Source organism: Saccostrea echinata, unplaced genomic scaffold (assembly GCF_033153115.1).
Source record: "Saccostrea echinata isolate AGI-Se365-2 ecotype Australia unplaced genomic scaffold, CSIRO_AGI_Sech_v1 ptg000015l, whole genome shotgun sequence".
Lineage (NCBI taxonomy): Eukaryota > Metazoa > Mollusca > Bivalvia > Ostreida > Ostreidae > Saccostrea > Saccostrea echinata.
Genome location: NW_026889764.1, coordinates 575,168 through 600,660, shown reverse-complemented (window position 1 = coordinate 600,660; position 25,493 = coordinate 575,168). Strand labels below are relative to the sequence as shown.

Sequence of the window (25,493 nt, the reverse complement as noted above, 5' to 3'; positions counted from 1 at the left end):
TAGAATTGAAATGTCGAGCATTGATAAGTTTAAAATATGACACGTGTCTGCAGGCTATCTTTGCATGTCCAGCAGGTGATACTGAGTAATTAGTATCTGGCAATATGATAGCGAATTGCCAAATCGTTTCGACATTGAATCATTTTTACAGAAACCAATTTTTATAAAGTTTTCTTTTTGAGATTACATTAGCGACCCTTATAAGAAATATTGAACGATTGTTGTGTCCAAGTGATACAGAAGTAGCGTCGAAACCACAGGTGCAAAGCACCCCCACCCCACCAAAAAAGTATAGAAGCATTTATAGCAGCTTTTTTTATTAAGCATGATTTACTTTTAAATTTTTAAAGAAGTTGACAAACAGTTTCAATTTTCACGTACGAATTAACCTTTCTTAAACGACAATCCTTTGACATCATTATGTGTCTCTTTTTTATGTTACTAAGACAGGAGAAGAAATTGAATTGTATGATGAACAATGAAAATTTATTAAACATTTGTTTTATCAACGTATTTTTAAAAAGTTTAATTAAAAAAAATCGCTCGGATGTACAGAACATATTTATTATTTATGATTTTTTATGAACAGAAGATGCTTTTTTTTTTTTTTTTTTTTTTTAATTTAAACATTATGGCGTCCATTAGAATTCTTTGGTGATACAGAAAATACATAAAGTGTTACATGTATTATTCCCCTCCTATAACAACGTGTGTGTGTCTGTGTGTCGAGAGGGGGGGGGGGCTGAGTGAATGCCTGCTTATATTAAACCAAAAGTATTTTTTTATATATATATCGGGATCGATGTGCTGATGTCCCGCGTTACGTGCGTTGCCCTTCCTTGGGTTGGATCTATCCTTTCTCTATTGGACGCCTGTGAAGTTTTTTTTTTATGTTTTTAATTTACAAGTGTTTTATATATTGTATAAATTTGGCTAGAGTATTAAATATGAAAAGAATATCTTGTGCTGAAATAGTGGAATTGTACAAATATGATTTTTTCAAATTAATATAAACCGTTCCTAGATCCTGTCATGGCCACCCCACCCCCCTCCTTTACGATATCACTGAATCTGTCTCTAAAATAGTATGAACTATAAAGGCAATTTTCTTAAGAATAATTACATACTAGAAGCTTGGAAGAAGAAATCATTTTTTTTTTCAAGTTTATTTGTGTCAAAACGATTAAAGTTATTTAAATGATTTTAAGAATGTTTGGAAACTGAATTTGACGCACGCTACGTCATTACATTTTCAGTGAGTAACGTCAACGTTATTTTGAGGCAATTTACTAAAATGCTCATAAAATATTGAAAAAGTGAGATATTTTTAAAAGTTATGTATTTTTGCATTCAGAAAGAATCAGGCTATCAAAATATACCAAAAAGTCAATTTGTGAAATTTTGACCTTAAGGGCCCTTTTCTCATGACGGCAGTCATATATATATATTGGAGACGTCCGATATGGAGACGTTCGATATATATATATTTTAGGAATGACTCTAATTCTTGGCCAAATTATTCGAGGATAACCTGGTTTGGGTCAGTTTACGCTTTATAATCCGCGAAGCGGATTATAAAACAGCGTAAACTGACCCAAACCAGGTTATCCTCGAATAATTTGGCCAAGAATTAGAGTCATTCCTTATAATTTAATTCTAAAATCATAAAACCACTCTGGGTGTAAAATTTCGTTGCTTTTTATTAGTTCAAATTTGCCGCTCAATAATACAACCCTAGTAACGGAAGTGATGGGAAGCAAGGGGAGGTAAAAACTGATACATAGTCCTAGCAGCCATGTTTTTTGTTTACATGTGGTAAGATCCGAGTTACCGTTTGAAGTTAAAGGTACATTTATTAAATCTGGAATTTTCCATGAATCCCGAGGACTGGAAGTGAGAGGATTGCATCGATACAGACGATTCAGCTGGTTGTCAGGGGGGTGTGTCCCCATACCAAACCAGGTTATACAGAAATAATTTGTGTTCCTTTTTGGATATTAACCAATCAGAGGCTAGAATACAAACAAAATTAAATTTTATATATATATATATATATATATATATATATATATATATATATATATATATATATATATATATATATATATATATATATATATATATATATATATATATATATGACTGTCGTCCTGAGAAAAGGGCCCTTAAGGTCAAAATTTCACAAATTTACTTTTTGATAAATTTTGATAGCCTGACTCTTTCTGAATACAAATATACATCAATTTTTAAAATATCTCACGTTTTTAGTATTTTATGAGCATTTTAGTGAGGCCGTTTCAAAACAACGTTGACGTTATTTACTTAATATGTAATGACGTCGCATGCGTCACACATTCTTTAAAACTACATTTTTTTAAATAACCTTTATCGTTTTGACACATATAAACTTGAGAATTTATTTTTTTCCAAGCAACTAGTATGTGATTATTCATGAGGGAAGTCGCATACTATTTTCATGCTATATTAGAGCAGATTTAGTAGTCTTGTAAAGGGAGGAGTGGGGGTCTAGACAGGATCTAGGAACGGTTTTTATTCAGTCGAAAAATTAATTCTTGTTGAATTCCCAACAGTGTATTCTTTTTATAATTAATACTCTAACTCATTTTATAAAAGATATAAAGTACTTGTAATATTAAAATATATATTTAAAAAATCTATGTAGTTTTCCCAGAGGGGCACCTCGTTCAATTAACAGATTAAAGCGGGGCGTCCCCTCGCAAAAGAGCACATCGATCCCGATATAAAAAAAAAAATATTTTCACAGAGGCACATAATGATGCCAAGGATTGTTTTAGGAACGTTTATTCAGTACATGAAAGTTTAAATTTTTTGTCAACTTCTTACTTTTTTAAGTAAATCACACTTAATCAAAAGCGGTTATAAATATTTCTATACTTTTGTTTTATTTTGAGGCAGTTGTGCCCTCGACGCTACTGCTTTATCACTTGAACACATCAATTATCGTTCATCATTTCTTAAAAAGGCCGTTAATTTAAAACAACACAACCAAACAAACATTATCGTTTACGTATATATTGTATAATTTGATTAAAGAGATGCTTGTACTGCTCAAATATATATTCATACTAAACAGACTTTTCTGAGCAAAATGAAATACGGTTGCATTACATTTTTTATGAAATCTATTAGAAATTGAAACCGAATATCTTGCGAGACTTAACAGGCACGTAGAATGAAGGGGGGGGGGCAGAGGGGGCCTGCCCCCATCTTTTCTGAGTATAGAAATTTTCCTTTTATAGGTGCCCCCCCCCCTCTCAAATTTTGATTTTTGTTGTAATGTGGAGCACTGGCAAATTCCATGATTTTTACAGATAAGGTTTTCCTTTTTTTCTGCTTGTCAGATTATTTTAAGAAGTCCCCCCCACCCCCCCAACACCACACTCTTGAGTCAGTGTTGGTATTTATTTTTTTTTTTTTTGCTTGTTATATTTTTGGAGGAAGCCCCCCCCCCCCCCCCCACTTTTGAAACTGTAGCTACGGTCCTGCTTGAATATATGTATTTTAACATAATTAAGGTCCTCTGATCATCTTCCTCTGTGGTATCAGCTAACCTGACACCTAAGCATTCATATACTTCGGTGCGATGAAATGTACATAAAATTATATTCTTAAACAAGAATTAAATATTACGTCCAACACACATGTTTATACTTTTTTGTATATGAGGCGATTCGGTTAAGCAATATCCCATTGAATGTTTGTAACTCTGCCACTCTAACTTGACCTTCATAGGCGACGTAGTATCTGATTTTGTCTTGAAATCTAAAGATAAATTATACAAACCATTTCTTCCTAGTTATTGTTTCAAAAAAATAACAATTTGTCAAAATCTCGAAATTAAAGAACATGACTCTTATTTTTGCCTGTAACCACACCACTGAAATAGCAATATTTTTTTTCTTTAAAATCAGAAAGATGTATGTGCTTGTTTAATCCTCTTCCTTCAGTATCCCGACATCAACGGAACTTTCAAAAAAATGTTGAGATATCCGGGGTATTGAGATATCAGAGCTGAGACTCGACGTCCATGATTTCCACACGAAATGTGACTAATTTATTACATACAAATGTACATGAATTCAGCAGTTTGCTCGAAACATCACCAGTGTTAATTTCTTTTTATCTTTCTCAAAATGAAGATTTTTTGATTGTTTTTGTTGTCTTACGACTTGTTGTTGATATTTTTGAACATTTTCTTAACATTTGAAAATGACACCCATAAACAATTGTTACTAATCTATAAGTGATTTATTCTCAAAAGATGTCGCCATTTCAACATTTATCAGACGTTTGTAATTTCTTGACAGCCTAAGCTATTGTTTAATCTGTTGTTTCTTCTGTTTCATAAATATTTTAATCCTAATATCACCGTCGATGTAATTGTTATTTTCTCAGCATTGATCATAATGCTTTTGGAAAAAGTCCACATTAGCTGCATTTATTTCTTAAACATATTGCAATAAATTTCAAGTCAGCTTTTATCGGAACAATTTAAGAAAATTCATACGATAGTATTTTGTACCAGACACTACTTTTTTAAAATGTATTTATATGATCATTTCAAAATGTTTTTTTTAATCACAATTTCTTTTTTGCAAAATTTCCGTGGCATCCCCCTCTTCCGTTTTTCCCTTTAGCATATCCTCTTGATGTTAATTTAGCAAAGAATTATATATATATATAATGGTCGTTTGACCCCCTCTCTCATTCGTTGTATTAATAGGAGGTTCGAATCTCCCATGATACCAGTATCTATACCCCCCCCCCCCCCCCCCAAAAAAAAGAGATTCTCTTTTTTAGACTGAACTTTTACCGATTCATGCTTTTTCATTCGCATTCATTTTTTTCTTTTTTTTTTTTTGCTTTTCAATGATCTCTGCCCCCCCCCCCCCCCTTCTCCCTCAAAACACATTTGGATATCGATGCTTCTCCCTGAGGTGGTCTAACTGCGCATATCGATATGATTAACTAGGAATCAAAATTAAAATGACTAAATACAAGGGCTGTTTGGAAATTATTGAGACATTGTGTATATTCTTCTTTGTAATGAACGTCTTTCAGTGAAAATTTGATATACGTTTAACAAACACAAAGAATTTATAAAAGCAAAAAATATTTAACAAATATTTTATTTCTTCTTTTAAATGGTACATGTATATTAATGTATCAATGGTAGGGGTGCCCGGCGCAGTCACGAAATGAGTTATTGAAAATATGTAACACCAACGTTCAAACTCCCGGTGGACCCACAGTAAGAGCAAAAATAATTCAATTTATGTATATAATTTTTCAATTTTATTTTGACTTCATTTTGTGCAAGTTTATTAGAATTTCGTTCAGAAATACGGAGATCATAAATAAATTCAAGCGCGACATAGAAATCTGAGAACGACGACAAAATGGATTTTGACGTCAAGGCCGCGCAGCGGACATGCTTAAAATTTTGTGTAGCGCTAATTCTTTTCCAGACTAAACGACCTGCTAAAACAATAACAATGAGAAAAAATAAACCATGTCTAAAGGTTTTATTTTTTCATTGGTATATATTTTTTTTCTTACAAATAATTCAACCAGAGTAAAAACAAAAGCTTCGGATGGCCATCAATTATTACGGACTAAATAACGTTGATCCGCGTTGCATAAATCGGTACTGCACGATGCACTAGTCAACCTGTATATAACACGTCATGTAATTTATGTTACACTGGAGTAGCAAGAGCACACATTTTATTTTATTTTTTTTTTTAAGAATCGTTTAAGAAAAGAGACATTTGACTTTTAGAATTTTATATGTGATAACAGAGAAAGAAGAGTAAACGCTTCCCGATCGTTTCACAAATGCGAAAACATCTCCGACTGACTCTACGTTAAAATGACGTAGCTCCAGATAGACATATGCATGCTTATAATTTCACGGGAACTTGTTTAATTATCCTATAAATTAGAAAATTTGCACATTTGTTTTATTCGTTCTTTATGAAATGTTGACGAATTTTCATGAATTTATCTCTGTCCTTTATGGAGTAAAAGTAAACGCCTCAATAATTTCGGAACAGCCCTCGTACATTTTACACGAAGGTATTTCTTTTTATGTATATGTACATTGATCCCTCTCTCTCTCTGTGAAAAAAATATACGTGTATGTAGAATACCATTATATTAAGACTTAGTCTACTGAATATGAGTCAAATTTAAACTTTTGCAAATTGCTCAGAAAACACATATACCGTATCTTTAGCCACGCATCATATATATACATCACCATAAATCGTTGTAATTAACAATGCGTTCAATGTCGCGTTTAGCTTAATTATGTGATATATGCTTAAACAGAATAATTAATAAATGCATGAACTAGTGTGTAATTATATTATTTATGAAAACTTTCCGCATCATATTTCATATGATTTAATGTTTTTCTTGTAACACCTGGAAATCCAGTTTTATTTCGTGTTCACAAAACGTAGTCGACAGAAACTACTTCCGTGTTTACACTACCGCGACTTTGACGTCGTTTTCTGTGCATTGTGACGTCAAAAGATAAGGGCCCTTTTCTCATGACGGCAGTCATATATATATATATATATATATATATATATATATATATATATATATATATATATATATATATATATATATAGTGAAATTATAGTAAAAGTCCACGGTATAGGTAGGTTATAAATTAAAATAAAATCCAAGATAAACAAACAAGTTCACATTTAATTATTACACTAAGCGCTTTCGCCGTGAGGCTCTTCAGAGTGTAACAAAGTTTATAAAAACAATACAACTTGGTTGTTATGACGTCGTTATTGTGACGTCATAAAGGCAGCATTATATATTGGCGCAGGTAAATGTCATTAGGGCGCCAAAAGTAGAGAATTGAACATATGTACATTGTGATGAAATAGACTGCTAATTTTAAGCTATAATGTTCAATTTACATTTAGTTTAGGTTTAAATAATTTAACAAAGTAATCTTCCTTGGCTCTCCGTAATTGTTCATTATTTTCTAGAACTTTATAAAAAGGAAATATTAAAAAGTTTCCATTCGCACATGAATCAAAATGTTCACTGCATGGCGTATTCCTGACAGAAGGGTCCCGTATTTGTTGTTTATGGACTCTTACGCGGTCAGCTAGTTTGTTACCGGTCTGTCCAATGTAGTTTTCCCCGCATGAAGTACAAGTCATACAGTATATTAAATTTTTAGATTTGCATGACATATTCGCATTTACGGTAAATGTTTTACCACATTTAAAAGTAAACGTCTCTCCTGTTTTTAAATAAGGACAGGTTCCACATAGGGGGTCCATACATTTGGCCACTGTGCGTATGTCTTCATTTGACGAAAATTTGGCTCTTGTAAGGAGTTTCTTCAGGTTTGGGGGTTGGCGCCGGCTATAGATTATGTTCTTCAGGTCAATTAATTCCTTTAGATTTTGGGATTGTTGTAGAATGGGGAAGCACTGCTTTACGGAGTTATACATATTAAGGTTCCGGGGGTTATGTGTAACGACAAGCGGGATTTCTTTATTGTTTTCCTGGGCCCCTGCTCTTGTAGAACTCCGGAGATCTGTAGTTGGTATTGACTTGGCCCTTTCAATAGCGACGTCTATTAGATCATTGGGATATTTTTGTCTAAGTAAAAAAGTTTTCAATTCCTGTAGACGGCTGTTTCTTCTGGTTTCATCTATGACAATGGTACAAACACGTCTTGCCATATTAAAAGGTATGTTACGTTTTACGTGTGAAGGATGGCAGGAATTAAATACAAGGTATTGGTGGGAATCCGTTTTCTTGTAGTATAAATCTGTTATGATTTTACGACCCTCCTTAATTATAAGGATATCTAAAAAAGGTAGTTCCAATCCGCTTTTTTCCACCGTAAATTTAATAGACGGGTGTAGATTGTTAAGAATTGAATGACATTCTTGTAAATCTTCATTAGATCTGTTCCAGAAAATGGAACAATCATCTAAATATCGCTTCCAATTAAAGCGTATATATTGGGCAAACTGATTTCCAAATCTTCTGTCTGTTTCACTGATCAATTTTTCTTCTAAAAACCCAAGTACTAGGGTGGCATAGGTTGGGGCAACTTTTGTGCCCATCGCTGTTCCTTTTATTTGTAGAAAATTTCTGCTGTCAAAAACAAAATGGTTATTTTCTAATACTATTTTTAATCCTTCTAGGATAAAGTCTTTGGAAAATCTTTCATTTATTTCACTGCGGTATTTATCGATCCAAAAAGCGATTGCTTCCAGTCCAAGTGTATGTGGTATGTTAGTATAGAGGCTCGTTACATCAAAACTAACCATCTCTGTATTTATTTCAACTGTATCTGGGATGTGGCCAAGAAAATCCATATCATCCCTTACATAACTTGGTACAAGTTGGCATAGAGGTTTTAGAAGTATATCCAACAAGTTACTAATTCTGTGCGTGGGGCATGCAGGGCCAGCTACAATTGGTCTAAGCTTTAAATCTGTTGGTCGAGGTAATTTTATATATAAAGCGTTTTTACCTTCGAGTCCGTCCTGTATTTCTTTGGATTTGTGGATCTTTGGTAAACCATAAAAATTACTAGATTTATTTTCGAAATTTGTTAAATAATCCACTTCTTTCACGGTTAAATTATCCGCAAATTTAGAAGTTAATTTCTTAATCTTGCATATGGTTTTACTGTCCTCATTAGAAACTAATTCTTTGTAAAAGTTGGTGTCCATAAGTTGGTCTAAAACCATTTCTCTGTAATGATCCATATCCATAATGACAATTGCTCCCCCTTTATCTGCTTCCTTTATAACATTTACCTGCGCCAATATATAATGCTGCCTTTATGACGTCACAATAACGACGTCATAACAACCAAGTTGTATTGTTTTTATAAACTTTGTTACACTCTGAAGAGCCTCACGGCGAAAGCGCTTAGTGTAATAATTAAATGTGAACTTGTTTGTTTATCTTGGATTTTATTTTAATTTATATATATATATATATATATATATATATATATATATATATATATATATATATATATATATATATATATATATATATATATATATATATATATCGGACATCTCCAATGACTTTAATCATTCAATTATCTGCCAATACCTACAAAAATAAGCCTTTTCTGACTACTTACGGTTTAACCGGAAGTGACATCGATCGGCCTAAAATGAGTTTGGACGCTTCCGATGACTCAAAACACACATGAACGTGTCCCAAACTTAAAAAATATGCATTTCTGACTACTTCCTGTTTTACCGGAAAGGACGTCATTTGACGACTTTTGATGATCCCACCAGCTGCACCTAGTTATTTTGAACAATTTTGCTTCAATATGTATGACAAATCTTCGCGCGTTTTTGATAAACTGAGAAAAAAAAAAACTTTCGGTCCTTTATTTTAGGGGACAGCCCCTTTTTGTTGATAGTGGATGAAAGGTCTTGTAGTTTTTTTTTTTTTTATTTTTTTTATTTTTTTTTTATACAAATTATGTTCTACACGTTTTAACAAATTAATTACAGGTGAAAAGCTATTGTAGAAAAAGCGTTGAAATTTTCGATATTCCTTTTTTCGGACCATAGCGAGCGCCGACGTGCGGCATTTCCGGTAAAAATGAAATACATTACGCATATCTGCAGACATAGGTATATCATACCTAAAAGTTTCATGATTCTATCTAGAACCATTCATAAGAAAATTTCAGGACAACCCGACCCTTCAAAATTCATTAAATCGACAATATCTCCGAACCGGAAGTGACATAATCAAAACAGAATATCAAAATGAATAAGGTTCAAATGATGATACATAAGTTCTGAAAGTTTCACGGAAATCCATCGACCCAATTTCGAGAAATCGCGCGCACAAAATCGGTAAGAAAAAAACAATAATACGTAGAGCAAAGCTCGTTGTAAAGCAACGAGTAGATTATCACAGAGTAAGTATCACTGCTTGTAAAAAAAAATAATGGAGGGTAAGCCATTCATCATAAAGAAGGCCACTAGACCAAAAATGATGTTGATCTGTTTATATATATATATATATATATATATATATATATATATATATATATATATATGTACTATTGCAATCTACGATGATATACGTCATATTAAGCAATTCATAACTACTTCTGGATTGATGAGAATGAAATATATGGAGATAACGAACAGTATTCAAGCTCAAAAGTCCATTATACAATACAAAATAGGAGCAGAGCAAACACGGACCTCCAAACATCAGAGGTGGGATCAGGTGCCATGGAGGAGTGAGCATCCCCTGCCGACCGGTCACACCCGCCGTGTGCTCCTTGTCATGATCGGGAAATAACGGAAAAATTCGTCGACAATTCAGTGTGTAAATAATGGCCTAACAATTAGTATGAAAAACGTCAGTCAGCATTTGACTCAATGATAAATTGTATTTGCTGACAAGGTCATTGTATCGACCAGAGAACTTACGAAATGATGACTTTAAACGAGACAGCTGATATCATCAACTTATTTGTCAATAATTTACCTCGTTTTAGAAATTGTACATACGTAGAGCATGCTCTTGCGTATCGAATCAACTGAGAGATATATACCCCGTATTCAGGTGATGAAGGTATATTGCTGCATAAGTAAGGGAAGTTGACGATTGAAAAGTTAAAGTCATCACGTTTATCATAAAGCTTGGTTGTTAGATTACCATTAATGTCTTTTTCAAGTAAAATATCCAAATATGAAACAGATGTGTCAGACTCTGTGGTATCTTTTATCTCAAGTTCACCAGGATATATCTTATCGACATAAATATGAAAATAGCCATTGTTAATTGACAATACGTGAGAAGTGACGCCAACCCACAGAAAATGAGGTTGATAGTCATGTTAGTCATTTAAGGTTTTCCATCCCTAATAGGACCTAATTCTCTATCCTTAAATATCCATCACGTATATAATACTCTGATATTATTTCACATTTTACAGTATTTTACAGTAGAAAAGGATTTACCAAGAGAAAGTTTCAAAATTGTAATTATCTAAGCAGTAATTAATTAACAGAAATTGCATTGAAGTCTATATGGAGACAAGCAATTTATTTTTAAAATAAAAAAATCAAATAATAAGAATATCGTAAAATACTGCGGAGGAAAGATGCATTAAATCGTTAAAAATAGAATGACAATTGAAAACATTTTTTTTTTACCGTATATTTTTTTTTTTAAATTGATTTTTATCATTTAAGAAAAAGAGGGAATAACTCGTCAAGAAAGGTCAAGGTCACAAATTAGGACACGTTCCATTCTTACATGCTGATAGTAATAAATGGGAATTTTGTCTAAATATACTGGATATTCCACCCTTACACATCTGTTATGTATTCAGATTCATTTAGTCTGAGGCTATTGGGGATGGAATACCTTAATTTTCTGTCAATATCTGCAAAAAAAAAGTAATATGAGTAAAAAATTCTCAAGAGGGGCATTAAACAATAAACAAACAAACACACTGAATTGTTTACAGATTTTTTCGTTTTCCCGATCCCGACCTGTCGGCAGGGGAAGCTCACTCCTTCATGGCACCTGATCACATCTTGATGTTTTAGAGGTCCGTGGTTGATCTGCTCCTTATTTGTATTGGTGTATTTGTTGAGTGGACTTTTGAGTTTGAAAACTCGGCTTAACCGGAAGTAAACGAAAGTGACGATACTTATTGGAAAATACGGGTGGACATCCTCTGTAATATTATTAATTCAATTCCATGCCAATATCTGTGAAAATAAGCATTTTTTGACTACTTCCTGTTTGGCTGGAAGTAACGTCATTCGACGTCTTTTGACGGCCCCACTAGCTGTTACTTGTCATTTTGAACAACATGCTTCTTTGATATATTACAAATTCTCAATACTTTTTGAGATATCAAGAAAAATATTTCGGCCCCTTTAGACCCCTTATTTTAGGGGCCAGCCCCTTTTCTATGATATCGATGGAAAGATCTTGTAATTTTGCACTAATTTTGTTCTATATGTTTTTACAAAACATTTACAGGTAAAGAGATACTGAAAAAAAAATGATAGAAATTCTGAAATTCTCGATATGACTTTTTTAGGTCCATAGCGAGTATCGGCGTTTCGTACTTCCGGTGCTAATGAAATACAAAATTCACTTCTACATACATGTATGTAGCTTTATCGTCACTGAAATTATGCTTCTGTATTTAGTGGTTTTTCGAGAAAAAGCTCGGACAAAGTGACCCTCCGAAAATCACTTAATCGCGGAAATGTCCAAACCGAAAGTGACGTCATCAAAATAAAAAAATATATATATCTAGATTTTCTGACGTTCTATCAGACCTGAAAGTTTCATGAAAATCGAGCAAGCCGTTTCCGAGAAATCGCGTGCACGAAATCGGTAAGAACAAAAAACAATAATAATAAATATAGTGGAAGAGAAACCTAAGAATAATAAAAAGGTCTTCCGCTGAAGACGGAAGATCTCAATAAAAATAAAAGTGAAAAAGAAACTTAAGAATAACAAGAACGTCTTCCATAGAAGACAGAAGACCTTAATTACCAGCTTGTTTTATAGCGAATTATCTGGTATATTTAAGAACCTGGCATATATGTAGTACACAGTATTAGGCGTAGCACGTATTGTTTTGATGACAATCACTTGTCTAGTATGAGAGCAGCTACGTACGTGTTTTCTTTCTAAGCATCTGTATTAAAATGTTGCTCTTTTCTTTGCATAACTTGCACAATCAGGAGAATATATCTGAGATTTCCTCTGATGGTAATTCTTCATGATCACCTGGACGTGACGTGTGCGTATTTGTATTTCACTAAAATATAAAGGGGGGTATATTGATCGTGAGAACATCGCCAAAAAGAGAATAAATTATTTCAAAATACATTGACTTGATAAATCTTTATTGCATATGAGAAATAAATGCATTTTTCTTTAAAATTGTGCAATACGCCTGACTGGCACAGCCATTTATGCACCACTGTTATTCAATTGAACACAAAGGTTTTCAGAATGGAAAATAACAAGCATAAAGAATGTTGATGATAAGGCTTCATTTTGCTTTGATGAATAATGTCACTTCATGTCATAATGTTTTCTCTCTTTTCTATTGTAATGAACATATACACTGGGTGGTCGGAAATGACCTTGCTGTCATCTTAAGAATCGTCACGGTATTTAGTGTCTTCCATTTCCAACAAAAGCCTTTAACTATTCTATTTTTCTTTTTCACTTTTATTATAAGGGACTTCCCTCTATTATTTGAATGATAATTACAATCTGAGCCGTACTACCCTTCTAAGAAACTTTTGGAATGTGCCTATTAAAGTTCCAATGTTAAATTGAAATAATGCGAGTCACATTTTCTCAAAATGATATAAAGTGATTCTTGTGGGATCTTACATGGAACATCTCGTTTTGGAGTTTTTATGTTATTTTTTATTATTATTATTATTTATTTATTTTATTTATTTTAAAATTTTGAAATATTAAAAAGAATACACAGCCAAATGTAACACGTTTACAGTATTTGGATCATAACGTTAGTACTGCCCAGACCTTATTAGGGCAAGAAAATGAAATTGATGTGATATGAAAATACATGCATTTTATTGTTATTATGAATAAAAATGGATTGAGAACAGATTTTTAAAATTTATAACACCTTTTCACTACAATTTTATTAAAAGTTTAGTTACAGTTAATTACATAATATGAAATATACTAAATAAATGTTTTCAGATCAATGCATTTTATACATAAATGTATTTTAAGTGTGTCATTAATAAATTTTAACATAAACGGCTAAATCTAACAGAATGATTGATACAATTTTGAACAATAGAGAAAATTCATCTGTTCTTTGCAACTCAATGATTCTAACCTCTATAATAAAGCATGTGTATCTAAAATAGCGCGCTTCTTAAAATATGCCTACGTGACAAGCCTGTGTGATTTATGCACCAATAATTCACACAAAACTTTAAAAAAAATTCCTTAAATATACCTGAATACGACTCGTTCCATAATTTTTCCAACACACCTTAACAATGAAATTGGTCTATACACCCCTAAACATGTGTTCGGAACCTTTTTATTTTTCGATGTTCTGCAAATTATAATACCCGAGGAGTTCACAGAAGCTCTGGCGAGATTTCGTGAGACTACAGCAAGACTGTTAATGAATAAGGTAAATTATTCACGGAAGTATAGCTAAGAAGTGACTAGCACATTTAAACATCTTAAGCAGAAAAGTTATGTTACGTTTCAGTATTTGCATAATCTCAATGGAAATGCACTTCAATATGTCTAAAATTCATTCAACTTCATTAATAAGTATTCCTTTTGGCATTTTTTTCTGCAGTTATGTATTAAAATTTCTCTTTTGACAAACATGCTTTCATGGGAACTATATTTTCTGGCGGCAGACTACATTTTCATGCTAAATGAGGTATCAACGTGACTTAAAACCGACAAATCAGCTGGATGAATTGAATTGCATAACGGGTTACTATGAATACTGCAGGAATTTTACCTTGGAAAAGACCAAATCCATAGCAATCAAAAAAAAAAAAAAAAAAGAACCATGACCGTTTGTTCATGCATTTCATAGATGAAATACAGTATGTCTATCATTATCTATTATTTCCATGTTCATATTTACAAACAATTGTTAAATTAACTTTCTCAAAGCTATACTGCGATTTGCGTCTGCCTTTCGGTGAATACAAATGTCAGGTGGATTCCCTATCCAAAGACAAAACACACGTTTCCCGCGTATTGTAATGTAAAAAAATCCTTTATTGGCCATTTAAATGCCAAAGAGATACTGCTCGTTCTCCGTATCGATAAAGCGCTGGTGTTCTTTAAATAAATTAGAAAATATTCTGAACTTGACACAGACTACCTTTTATTATGTATATTGTATATCTTTGAATTTCCAGTCAACAATTAGTGACAACAAATTACATACACCAATATCAAGTTATTAGGTGAAAGTCATGTCCTTCATTTTCCTATCTTTCTTATTTAGAGCACGACCGGGGACATGTTTCATAATTTCTAATCCTTGCATTAAAAAAAATCAACAACAACCAAAACACACACACACACACACACACACACACACACAACAACAACAACAACAACAACAACAACAACAACAAAAAGCAACAACAAAACAAAAACAAATGTTTTCTTTTTTTTTTCCAGTCAATTAAATATCGCATCGTAGATTGACCTGAACCACCTTTTAGAAGTACAATGTAAACATGTAGCAGGCCAACATACTCCTCTATTCAGTCACTAATTGGACAATTGTTCGTGGTAAGCTCGGCCGTGCACAATGATAACAATAGCCATATAAGGTAAACAAATGTTTGTGTACACATTTTTTTCTACCAGCCTGTTATCAAGATGAAACAGAAGTAAAATAGGTATTAAGGACAGATGATACAAACAAAAAATGGATACCTGGATTGGTATATATTTTTGGACCTATCTTGGTGCATATAATAAATTTCTAAAATATTAAGAAAACTTTCCATGATGTTCAAAATTCAACCTTTCTGCAACCACCCTAATCAATCTAAACACATTTTCGTCACCTTCAATCCAGTTATTGTAAAACTTTGAATCAAAAATGAAAATCTACTCGGTTAAAGTTATTTGTTTTACTCCTTTGAACATGACTTAAGTTTTTATTTTCAATATTTTTGACAAAATGGTCTTTGCATAATCTGTCCTTAAGTATTTACATCAGTTTCTGATGTATATTGTAATATGATTTATCAGAGGCAACTTTGGTTTTGAAAACATAATTTCAAATAAAGTTGAAACATATCTGTGAGGTGTGTTGTAATTTTCGCCTTTTTTATTATACTGTTGAAATTGTTTCTAATGTGTTTAAAATTTGCAAAGTCGGAACCTTTTTTGGCTTTAAGGACTCTCTGTAGACTAATGAATTTTTTTTTCGGAGTGGGATCTATCACTTTCAACATATGAAAACTGTCATTTACTCTCAGAAAAAAAAATCCAAAGATAACAGTACTGATTAACAGAAATGGGGAAAATACGGGCAAATAAAATAATTATTTTTTTTTTTTGGCATTACTTTTTGATTCTTCACTCATCATTTGTTTCTTACTGTGGTTTTCAAAACAATCTAATTAAAACATTATGACAGCAGGCTCTTGTTTGCAGAAATGTCTGATGTCTCCTTTTAGGAATTTGCTAAGACTTGATTTCCAGTTAAAATCGTTTACTGATTTTAAAAGCAAGTAATTGATTGCATGCTGATGATAATTTTAGAAAAAATGATTATCCACAATATGTATTTTGTTTAAATTAAGAATTATGGAAGAATTTTCACATACCTCTAACACCAGCAAAAAACATCCATTATGTGATATGATAAAATTTCTTTTAGATCCAATATAAGCTTGCATCCATGAACCTTAAAACTTTGATGGTTAGTAACTTTCCATTACTTCTGTTTCACGCCTCATAACGTTGATTTTGCGTATCCCTATCGAGTAGAAAGTTTAAATACTTTAAAAGTACAATATTTAAATATTTTTGGTTCAATAATCGCAGAATGATTTTTCCTAAATAACATACACAAAGAATCAGCGATGAAGAAGAGAACGAGATAGCAAAATTTAAAACACGGGGTTATTTTCGCCCTTTGTTATTTACCCTCTGTAACACTTAAAACGATTTCGCCCCGTTTAAATTTCACCGAGGTACTTGTTTTAAAAGGGACATAGCTAACTATACTATAACTTTGTTGAATAACCCACTTTTCAATTCGGTCACTGACTATTAGGAACAAGAAGGCGAAAATAATACAGGGGCAAAATTGTTTATATAAAGAGTAACGTTTTCTTTGCTCTGAAGCTGCTACTGTTTTGAGGTAAATATTACTGATAGACTGCAAGAGATATCCTTCATTGCTGAAAGCAAATTACTTTTTTTCTTTCTTTTTTTTTACATATATTTCGAAAATGTAGATTTTGCGACTGTATTGTTTACGATAACATACATGCAGTAACTTAATTCAAAACTTTCACTTTTCAGTATCCTATAACATCATATTTTGTCATATAACTAATCAGGGATTCTACCTTATCACCCCTACAAATGTTATTATGATATAAAATCAGGACACGTGGTCTTGGTTTACCCATTCAAAGGTTGTAGGTTAAAATCTGTTTCTTGAATATGTAAGTCTTTCAACTATTTTTTTTTCAATTTGCACCTATGGTAAAAAAAATCATCAATAGATTTACAGGTACATAATTTTTTTAATATATGGTACCAACATCAGGCTTAGGGTAATGTTAAATGTAGCGTTAATGCATTGCAATGCATTACTTGAACTCGAAGTAATGCTAGTAATGTGTAATGCCAAATAATTTACATTCCATGTAATGGTAATGAAATGCAATACTTTCTCAAACTCATAGTATTGCTGGCATTACATAGCATTACAAAGCATTATTTTGTATATACCTCTTTTAAAAAAAATGTTAATTATTTTTTTAATATTTTTTTTTAAATAATAGCAATGGATGAAAAAAGTTAACTTATTTAAATATACTCTCAGTATCTATTTAAATATACTTTTTATTCTGTTGAAAGTGCAATTACCACACATTTAAATTTTCATATTTATTTCAGATCCGATTTAATTTCAAAGAATATTTTAAAGATTTTTTGTGTCAAATATCCTTTAAAAATTATTTCCGGTATGAGGTTACACTAATTACTGTACACTGTAACGTGAAAATTGCCACCTTTTGAATAGAGTGTCATCAAAACACACAATGCCTCTAAGGTTATGTAACAATTAAACAATGCATTGTTTTGAGAAGTACTCTCTCTCTCTCTCTCTTCTGACTGTGTTTATGAAACATAATTTGAGATAGTCTAGCATGAACTGACCATAACAAATCCATTGTACCAAAAGTGATAGGAATAGAAGACAGGCAACATACTTTTAACAGAGCAAAATGTACATATTGTCCAACTTTATTTTACAAGTTTGTCAATGCATTTGATTTTTTGTCATAATTTAAGGTACCAGATGTACATAATCTTTAAATGTCCTATGAAGTTTAGTTTCAGTTTTGGGGAGGGAGTAAATTGCCCCGAAAGTTAATTGTTTTAGCATGATATCAATAGTTACACAAAATGTGCATATATATCTTATTGGCAATTGAAAAGTTTGAACTTCCTATGAATAATAAAAAGATATGTACATTATTTACAATGTAATAAATACAAGTTCTTAGAGTCTTCTTCTTACTTCACGACTCTACAGCAAACGCTCTAACCACTGCGCCACGCGGGCGACGAATGGAGTATGAAAACGTGGATAAATGCGAACAGTTTGTTGTTCTGTAACATTGCTCCTATGTCGCCTGCGTGGCGCAGTGGTTAGAGTGCCATGGAATAGGGAGTTGATCCTTACGTCAGAAGTTTGAATCCCACTGTGAAACGTGGAATCCTGTTCTTCGGATGAGACCGTATAAACTGTAGTCCCGTGTCGCAGTAGGTGCCGGCCTAATGGGTATTCAGAAAACATGATACAATTGTTAACAATATACAACTCTACAGTAGCCTTCACTCAAGGTATGAAACCAGTCATCTCGTAAGTTTGCACAATTTTTGCTTTTTGCTATTGTTTTCATCTCTCACAATGATTAAGAATTGAAAGTTTACCGATTGCTGGCATTGATCTGAGATTGTCCAGTTCAGAGGAGATCTGTTAGATGTTCAACATTTCATATTCGTTTGGTCCTAATAACTTCCTCCACTTTACTGGAATATTGGTCATCATTGTCTAAGGTGGCATATCAGACAAAATCATTTTTTGTTTGGACAAGGACATGGTGTTTCCAAGATTTGTAGATATGCACTGTGCAAATATAGTGTTCCACTTGGCAGCCAGAATTTATGTGCATTTAAGTAACCATCCCTAAAAACCCCTTTTTTTCAAAAGAGGTCAACTTCCAAATAACCCCAGGAGTGATTATATTTGAGACACAGGCATGGTATGCATTTTGCGTTACATTATTTCTTAAAAATATCTGGTTTAAAAGTAAAACAACTCTTAAACAAAAATAATATGGATAGGCTCAAAAAAGTTTTTAAGTTAGGTCCTTCATCATCCTAGATGGAAACTCGACTGGGGCTTTACAACTTTTAACTTATGAGGTATTAACTTTTCAGTTCACCTACAACAAATTACAAATTTTAAATTATGGCATACAAATTCCAAAAATAAAAAGCATGCTACAACATTGGAAATGAAGAATTCTAACACCAATTGGTCAAGTAAAATCTTTAAATATTCCAAAAATTAATCATTTGTTCATATCACTCATTATTCTAAAAGGGAAGATAATCTCATCATTATGCAAAGATATTTTAGAATTTATTTGGAATGCAAAATGTGATAATATTAAACGTACAGTTCTAATTCAGGATTATCAGCATGGGGGAATAAAAATGGTGGAAATTAGCAATTTTATTATGTCTTTGAAATGTGCTTGGCTGAAAAGGTATTTATCTCTGAATGTGTAATCCCCCAAAACTATTTTGGGCAAGATGTTTTAAGTCTATCCTTCATGTTATTAAATCATTTGATAGTAAGTTCAACATGGAACATCCATGTATGGTATAATACAAATATCAGAGTTGGTACAAAAACACCGTTTATAAGAAGCTGCTTTGACAAGGGTGTGGATCTTATTGAAGATTTTTCAGATGAGGAAGGAAATTGTATATCGCATGTCATTATTCAGCAGAAATTCGGTATTCAAATATCCATCATATAATATGAAAGTCTAATGAGTGCAATATCAAAATATATGAAATCTTTTGTAAACAAAGGTTTATTCAAAAGATCTTCTACTCCATATATTCTATTGCATTAGATATCTTTTCGTTTGAAAATAGATGTACTAAAACTATATACAAACAGTTAAATGCAAATATTATTATTCCTACTTCTGTACAGAAATGAAATTAAGAGTTCGGCCATTATGGTATAGAGATATGTGTTAAGGATGTTTTTTTACTGTTTGCTATAAGACTACCAAAAGATTCTTCAATCCAATGGCTACAATATAGAATTATCAATAGAATTTTACCTGTTAAAAAAATCAATGCTGTTTCCTATAATATCTTTTCTTTCTGTAAACATCCAGTTGAGACAATTCAACATATTTCTATTAATTGTGAAAAGGTATCCCCACTATGGAGTGATCTTAGCATGCATATTTATCAAACGACTTTTAAAAACAATTGGTTTTAATGTAATTAACATTTTATTAGGTGAACTTCCGTTGACTAAAGGTAATAGAGTTATAAATTTTCTGATCATGTATACAAAACAATATATTTTTTTCTTGTCTAAAAAAAAGGCAAAATTCCATACCTTCTAAAACTTCTCTTTCACTTTTACAATACATATAGGGTTGAAAAATATATTAAAAGCCAGAATTCGGAAATGCACAAGTTAAGTAATACCCGGCAAAACTGGAAATGTTTATTTTACAATGTTATTGTAAGTTATAATCTGTTACAAGATGTGAAGCTTTTCTTTTTTAATGTATTTATATTGACGTATTTTTTTCTATCTTTCTGATAATATATAAGAACAAGTATGCTTCCATATACCAAAATGAATAAGAGTGAGTGAGAAAATGTGAGCGTATGGTATGTAAAAAAGAAAAAAAAAAGTTTTCTACGTCATATATATATATATATATATATATATATATATATATATATATATATATATATATATATATATATATATATATATATATATTTACTTAACTTGTGCATTTCCGAATTCTGGCTTTTAATATATTTTTCAACCCTATATGTATTGTAAAAGTGAAAGAGAAGTTTTAGAAGGTATGGAATTTTGCCTTTTTTTTTTAGACAAGAAAAAAATATATTGTTTTGTATACATGATCAGAAAATTTATAACTCTATTACCTTTAGTCAACGGAAGTTCACCTAATAAAATGTTAATTACATTAAAACCAATTGTTTTTAAAGTCGTTTGATAAATATGCATGCTAAGATCACTCCATAGTGGGGATACCTTTTCACTATTAATAGAAATATGTTGAATTGTCTCAACTGGATGTTTACAGAAAGAAAAGATATTATAGGAAACAGCATTGATTTTTTTAACAGGTAAAATTCTATTGATAATTCTATATTGTAGCCATTGGATTGAAGAATCTTTTGGTAGTCTTATAGCAAACAGTAAAAAAACATCCTTAACACATATCTCTATACCATAATGGCCGAACTCTTAATTTCATTTCTGTACAGAAGTAGGAATAATAATATTTGCATTTAACTGTTTGTATATAGTTTTAGTACATCTATTTTCAAACGAAAAGATATCTAATGCAATAGAATATATGGAGTAGAAGATCTTTTGAATAAACCTTTGTTTACAAAAAATTTCATATATTTTGATATTGCACTCATTAGACTTTCATATTATATGATGGATATTTGAATACCGAATTTCTGCTGAATAATGACATGCGATATACAATTTCCTTCCTCATCTGAAAAATCTTCAATAAGATCCACACCCTTGTCAAAGCAGCTTCTTATAAACGGTGTTTTTGTACCAACTCTGATATTTGTATTATACCATACATGGATGTTCCATGTTGAACTTACTATCAAATGATTTAATAACATGAAGGATAGACTTAAAACATCTTGCCCAAAATAGTTTTGGGGGATTACACATTCAGAGATAAATACCTTTTCAGCCAAGCACATTTCAAAGACATAATAAAATTGCTAATTTCCACCATTTTTATTCCCCCATGCTGATAATCCTGAATTAGAACTGTACGTTTAATATTATCACATTTTGCATTCCAAATAAATTCTAAAATATCTTTGCATAATGATGAGATTATCTTCCCTTTTAGAATAATGAGTGATATGAACAAATGATTAATTTTTGGAATATTTAAAGATTTTACTTGACCAATTGGTGTTAGAATTCTTCATTTCCAATGTTGTAGCATGCTTTTTATTTTTGGAATTTGTATGCCATAATTTAAAATTTGTAATTTGTTGTAGGTGAACTGAAAAGTTAATACCTCATAAGTTAAAAGTTGTAAAGCCCCAGTCGAGTTTCCATCTAGGATGATGAAGGACCTAACTTAAAAACTTTTTTGAGCCTATCCATATTATTTTTGTTTAAGAGTTGTTTTACTTTTAAACCAGATATTTTTAAGAAATAATGTAACGCAAAATGCATACCATGCCTGTGTCTCAAATATAATCACTCCTGGGGTTATTTGGAAGTTGACCTCTTTTGAAAAAAAGGGGGTTTTAGGGATGGTTACTTAAATGCACATAAATTCTGGCTGCCAAGTGGAACACTATATTTGCACAGTGCATATCTACAAATCTTGGAAACACCATGTCCTTGTCCAAACAAAAAATGATTTTGTCTGATATGCCACCTTAGACAATGATGACCAATATTCCAGTAAAGTGGAGGAAGTTATTAGGACCAAACGAATATGAAATGTTGAACATCTAACAGATCTCCTCTGAACTGGACAATCACAGATCAATGCCAGCAATCGGTAAACTTTCAATTCTTAATCATTGTGAGAGATGAAAACAATAGCAAAAAGCAAAAATTGTGCAAACTTACGAGATGACTGGTTTCATACCTTGAGTGAAGGCTACTGTAGAGTTGTATATTGTTAACAATTGTATCATGTTTTCTGAATACCCATTAGGCCGGCACCTACTGCGACACGGGACTACAGTTTATACGGTCTCATCCGAAGAACAGGATTCCACGTTTCACAGTGGGATTCAAACTTCTGACGTAAGGATCAACTCCCTATTCCATGGCACTCTAACCACTGCGCCACGCAGGCGACATAGGAGCAATGTTACAGAACAACAAACTGTTCGCATTTATCCACGTTTTCATACTCCATTCGTCGCCTGCGTGGCGCAGTGGTTAGAGCGTTTGCTGTAGAGTCGTGAAGTAAGAAGAAGACTCTAAGAACTTGTATTTATTACATTGTAAATAATGTACATATCTTTTTATTATTCATAGGAAGTTCAAACTTTTCAATTGCCAATAAGATATATATGCACATTTTGTGTAACTATTGATATCATGCTAAAACAATTAACTTTCGGGGCAATTTACTCCCTCCCCAAAACTGAAACTAAACTTCATAGGACATTTAAAGATTATGTACATCTGGTACCTTAAATTATGACAAAAAATCAAATGCATTGACAAACTTGTAAAATAAAGTTGGACAATATGTACATTTTGCTCTGTTAAAAGTATGTTGCCTGTCTTCTATTCCTATCACTTTTGGTACAATGGATTTGTTATGGTCAGTTCATGCTAGACTATCTCAAATTATGTTTCATAAACAACCCTATATGTATTGTAAAAGTGAAAGAGAAGTTTTAGAAGGTATGGAATTTTGCCTTTTTTTTTTAGACAAGAAAAAAATATATTGTTTTGTATACATGATCAGAAAATTTATAACTCTATTACCTTTAGTCAACGGAAGTTCACCTAATAAAATGTTAATTACATTAAAACCAATTGTTTTTAAAGTCGTTTGATAAATATGCATGCTAAGATCACTCCATAGTGGGGATACCTTTTCACTATTAATAGAAATATGTTGAATTGTCTCAACTGGATGTTTACAGAAAGAAAAGATATTATAGGAAACAGCATTGATTTTTTTAACAGGTAAAATTCTATTGATAATTCTATATTGTAGCCATTGGATTGAAGAATCTTTTGGTAGTCTTATAGCAAACAGTAAAAAAACATCCTTAACACATATCTCTATACCATAATGGCCGAACTCTTAATTTCATTTCTGTACAGAAGTAGGAATAATAATATTTGCATTTAACTGTTTGTATATAGTTTTAGTACATCTATTTTCAAACGAAAAGATATCTAATGCAATAGAATATATGGAGTAGAAGATCTTTTGAATAAACCTTTGTTTACAAAAAATTTCATATATTTTGATATTGCACTCATTAGACTTTCATATTATATGATGGATATTTGAATACCGAATTTCTGCTGAATAATGACATGCGATATACAATTTCCTTCCTCATCTGAAAAATCTTCAATAAGATCCACACCCTTGTCAAAGCAGCTTCTTATAAACGGTGTTTTTGTACCAACTCTGATATTTGTATTATACCATACATGAATGTTCCATGTTGAACTTACTATCAAATGATTTAATAACATGAAGGATAGACTTAAAACATCTTGCCCAAAATAGTTTTGGGGGATTACACATTCAGAGATAAATACCTTTTCAGCCAAGCACATTTCAAAGACATAATAAAATTGCTAATTTCCACCATTTTTATTCCCCCATGCTGATAATCCTGAATTAGAACTGTACGTTTAATATTATCACATTTTGCATTCCAAATAAATTCTAAAATATCTTTGCATAATGATGAGATTATCTTCCCTTTTAGAATAATGAGTGATATGAACAAATGATTAATTTTTGGAATATTTAAAGATTTTACTTGACCAATTGGTGTTAGAATTCTTCATTTCCAATGTTGTAGCATGCTTTTTATTTTTGGAATTTGTATGCCATAATTTAAAATTTGTAATTTGTTGTAGGTGAACTGAAAAGTTAATACCTCATAAGTTAAAAGTTGTAAAGCCCCAGTCGAGTTTCCATCTAGGATGATGAAGGACCTAACTTAAAAACTTTTTTGAGCCTATCCATATTATTTTTGTTTAAGAGTTGTTTTACTTTTAAACCAGATATTTTTAAGAAATAATGTAACGCAAAATGCATACCATGCCTGTGTCTCAAATATAATCACTCCTGGGGTTATTTGGAAGTTGACCTCTTTTGAAAAAAAGGGGGTTTTAGGGATGGTTACTTAAATGCACATAAATTCTGGCTGCCAAGTGGAACACTATATTTGCACAGTGCATATCTACAAATCTTGGAAACACCATGTCCTTGTCCAAACAAAAAATGATTTTGTCTGATATGCCACCTTAGACAATGATGACCAATATTCCAGTAAAGTGGAGGAAGTTATTAGGACCAAACGAATATGAAATGTTGAACATCTAACAGATCTCCTCTGAACTGGACAATCACAGATCAATGCCAGCAATCGGTAAACTTTCAATTCTTAATCATTGTGAGAGATGAAAACAATAGCAAAAAGCAAAAATTGTGCAAACTTACGAGATGACTGGTTTCATACCTTGAGTGAAGGCTACTGTAGAGTTGTATATTGTTAACAATTGTATCATGTTTTCTGAATACCCATTAGGCCGGCACCTACTGCGACACGGGACTACAGTT

At 31.9% G+C, this 25,493-nt stretch overlaps 1 long non-coding RNA gene across 1 annotated transcript in view; it reads right to left on the bottom strand.

Annotated features, from left to right (window-relative positions):
* The window catches only part of LOC133187690 (uncharacterized), a 91,935-nt gene extending 75,393 nt beyond the window's left edge, over positions 1-16,542 (bottom strand). The window contains exons 1-2 of the long non-coding RNA XR_009721230.1: positions 16,443-16,542; positions 12,742-12,883 (exon numbers count right to left, since the gene is read on the bottom strand). This is a non-coding gene — a long non-coding RNA (uncharacterized LOC133187690). The remainder of the gene's footprint in view (positions 1-12,741; positions 12,884-16,442) is intronic.
* Between the last annotated feature and the right edge of the window lie 8,951 nt (positions 16,543-25,493).